The sequence below is a fragment of the Bidens hawaiensis genome, unplaced genomic scaffold, assembly GCF_021521415.1.
Source record: "Bidens hawaiensis isolate Kalapana, Puna unplaced genomic scaffold, B.hawaiensis_p1.1 tig00022403_1, whole genome shotgun sequence".
NCBI classification, from domain to species: Eukaryota; Viridiplantae; Streptophyta; class Magnoliopsida; order Asterales; family Asteraceae; genus Bidens; species Bidens hawaiensis.
The window spans coordinates 139,501-143,245 of NW_027493493.1; positions in this window are offsets into that span (position 1 = coordinate 139,501).

A 3,745-nucleotide genomic window follows, 5' to 3' on the forward strand; every position below is an offset into this window, starting at 1 on the left:
CCCGTTTCCGTCATTATCGTACCGGAAACTGTTAAATAGGTTAAAAACACTCAAATCATCCGAATTATTTTCGGATGATTCATTTTTACTTGTTTAACTCAATTATATGAAAATAGTTCATTTTTAGGGTTTTTATACATCAGTCAGCTCGCTTATGCGAACTTTACCGGTTTACGCGTTTTAAGCTTTAAAAGTTTGTTTTAGCACAAATAATTATCCTTTTAGTCTCGGATCTTGAAATTCTGCATAACTCACTTTTTGACAGTGGGGAATTTTATAAAAATATTTCCAGAATTAATTTTTTATATTTAACATTTATTTATCTATTTTTAAACACCATTTAAATACTAAATATGTCGTAAATACCAAACGATCTTAGAAAAATCCCAAATTTTTCTTGGACCCTGCCATCTCCATAGTTCTCTGTAATTTTTCCAGAACCAAAATCCCTTTTTAAATGCCATTTTTACTAAAACCGAGCTAGAAAACCCTAGAACTTGTTTAACCGAAAATCCTACTTAGACTTCTCCAAATGACCTCAAATTTTGTGTGTGTCTTATACATGTTATAAAAAGCTTATCTGAAATTTTCCAGAATTTTTCATGATATTTAACTATTTTTCACCATTTTTGGCCAAAACCGAGCATTAAATTCACCAAATATTCATCCTTTATCCAAAAATTACCAAAAATTCACAGAACTCATATTTTCATGTGTAGATCATCCCTGTAAAAGTTCATGACCTAACTCTACACGAAACACAATCTGTCCAAATCACAACCCTTATACAAAAACCGAACTACCTTGAGTTTCTAGCTTCAAATCACAAGAATCTCGCTTTCTAGCCTTTGCTATCAACTAGATACAACACCTACAAGCACAATAACACCACACCAAGCAAGTTACACCCACAATCAAGCCATTTCTTTCATGGTTTCGGTTATGCTTTAAAAACAAAGATTTAACCGTAAAAATTCGTTTTTGGTTCGTTTAACTCCTTTCTTGGACCAAGATCCCTTGTATAACCCGTATACATCACTTGATCATGCAAGAATCGGTTCCATCTCGGGTTTTCACCCTTTTTCACTTGGAAACCTCATTTTCTTGAAAGAAAACTCAAGAAACGAACATAAACACGTACATAACACAATTTTACCTCGGTTTTTCTTGCTAGAATTGTCGGTTTTTGGAGGGAATTATTGAGAGGATGAAGGGATTGTTGAATATGTTGTTGTAAAAAAGAAAAATGAAATGAAATGAAGATAGATGGTCCGATCGGACCATATTGGAGGGTGGGGTGGGACCCACATCTTCATTTTAAGCCACATATTCAGATTCTCGTAATCTGGATAATGTTTTGGATAATCTGGTTCAGTTCGTTTTTCGGTTAAACGTTTAATTCGGCTTAAAACGAGGCTAAAACGGTCGTTTTTCGGCTTAAAAATGAAATTTATATAAAACCGATTTAAAACTTAAACCATGACATTTATTAACTTAAAACATCATAGTATTAATAATTGTGCATCTTTTTCGGCTTGATCGATCGTCTCTTGCTTGGTTTGGTATTAAAGGTTTCGTTTATCATACCGACGTATCATTAAATCGAAATCCTTTTTCTGTGCTTTAATTCACTTATCCCGAAGCTTTAATACTTCGTAAACATCACTAAATATTATATATTTCGTCTATAATGCAATCCCCGATCGTTCGGGCTTCAATAATCCGTTAATCGGTTAATCGTATTTCCAATACGATTAACTGTATAATCGAGTATAATTCGTACTATAAATCATACATACTCGTATAAACGCACCATAATTCACATATTCATTATTAAATAACACATACATAGTATATACCGGTTAGGGTATACCTGATTTTGCCGGAATCGTTACACATATAGAAGATGTTTCGGTGATACGTAAATATCCAGAAGTTTTCCCAGAAGAACTTCCTGGATTACCGCCAACCCGACGGGTCGAATTCAGAATCGATTTAATGCCTCAAGCTGACCCTGTTGCTAAAGCACCCTACCGACTTACACCAACTGAAATGCAAGAATTATTGGATAAGGTTTTATACGACCTAGTTAGTCACCATGGGGTGCACCAGTGTTATTTGGGGAATGAAGGACGGAAGTGTTAGGATATGTATTGATTAGGGAGAATTGAATAAAGTGACGATCAAGAATAGGTATTCACTTCTTCGAAGTAAATGATCTGTTTAACCAACTGCAAAGGGCGATTTATATTTAGAAAATTGGTCTTAAATATAGTTATCACCAAATGAAAAATCCAAGAGGAGGACGTTGCAACAACAGCGTTTCGGACTCGTTACGGCCATTATGAATTCTTAGTTATGCCTTTCGGGCTAACAAATGCGCCGGCAGCATTCATGGAACTCATGAACCGAGTCTGTAAACTTTATTTAGACAAATTTGTCATAACATTCATTGATGATATTTTGATATATTCGCAACATAAAGAAGAGCACGAACGACGGTTAAAGAAAATTGTGGAAGTGTTAAAGCAAGAGGAGTTGTACGCGAAGTTTTCGAAATGTGATTTTGAATACCGAAAGCATAATTCCTTGGGCATGTTGTAAAGCATCAAGGAATACACGCTGATCCGAGTAAGATAGAAACCATTAAAATTGGCAGTCACCCAAGGCGCCAAAGGAAATGCGCCAATTTTTAGGACTAGCCGGAGACTATCAGCGGTTTATTAAAGAATTTTTAGCATTACCCAACTCATAATCCTTTGTACGACGCAAATGTACAAATTTTATAGATGATAAGAGACCGCAGTCTCATATTCATCGAAGATGGGTCGAGTTGTTAAGCGATTATGACTGTGACATCCGTTATCACCCCGGCAAGGCTAACGTCGTAGCCGATGCCTTGAGTAGGAAAGATCGGGTTAAGCCATTGCGAGTGCGAGCGCTGGGGATGATAGTCCAGTCGAACCTTTCGGACCTGATTCGAGTCGCTCAACGTGAGGCGTTGAAAGAGGAACAATTGGAAAAGGAGGGACTTTGCGGCAATGAGAAGAATTTCGAACAGCACATGGACGAAATTCTCTATCTAAAAATCGGGTTTGGATCCCGACTCTCCATGACCTTAGTGAATTGATCATAAACGAAGCGCATAGATCGAAATATTCCATACATCCGGGATCGGATTAGACTATTGATGATACGAATATCTGAAAAGATTTTATTAATGTCCGAGGTTGGAGAAAGATATGGTTACGTATGTTGGTGAGTATTTAAGTTATGCAAGAGATAAGGCTGCACACCGAAAACCCTAGGGAACGCCACAACGACAGAAAATTCGCCAATGATAGTGGGAATAAAATTACAATGGATTTCGGGCGCAAATTCCCAAAATACATCCAAGGCATGAGGTAAATTGGGTAATCGCGGATCGATTAACCAATCCTCGCATTTCATCCCAATCCATGACGATTACCACAATGAATTCTCGCCCAAATTCATAACGGTGAAATGGTATCTCGTCGTGGAGTACCATTTTCAATTATCTCAGATCCAAATAGTCATCCTACTTCCATTATTGGAAGGCGGGGAAGGAAGCATCGAGAGCTTGAAGCTTTCTATGGGTGAAGTAATTATCACCAATTTGTTAAATTGAAAATGGGCGTCAATCAAGCCATAAGATTTGAATTGATTCGAGAAACAACCAATCGGATTTATAATAATTAAGATAAGTTGAAAGCAGCGCGAGATT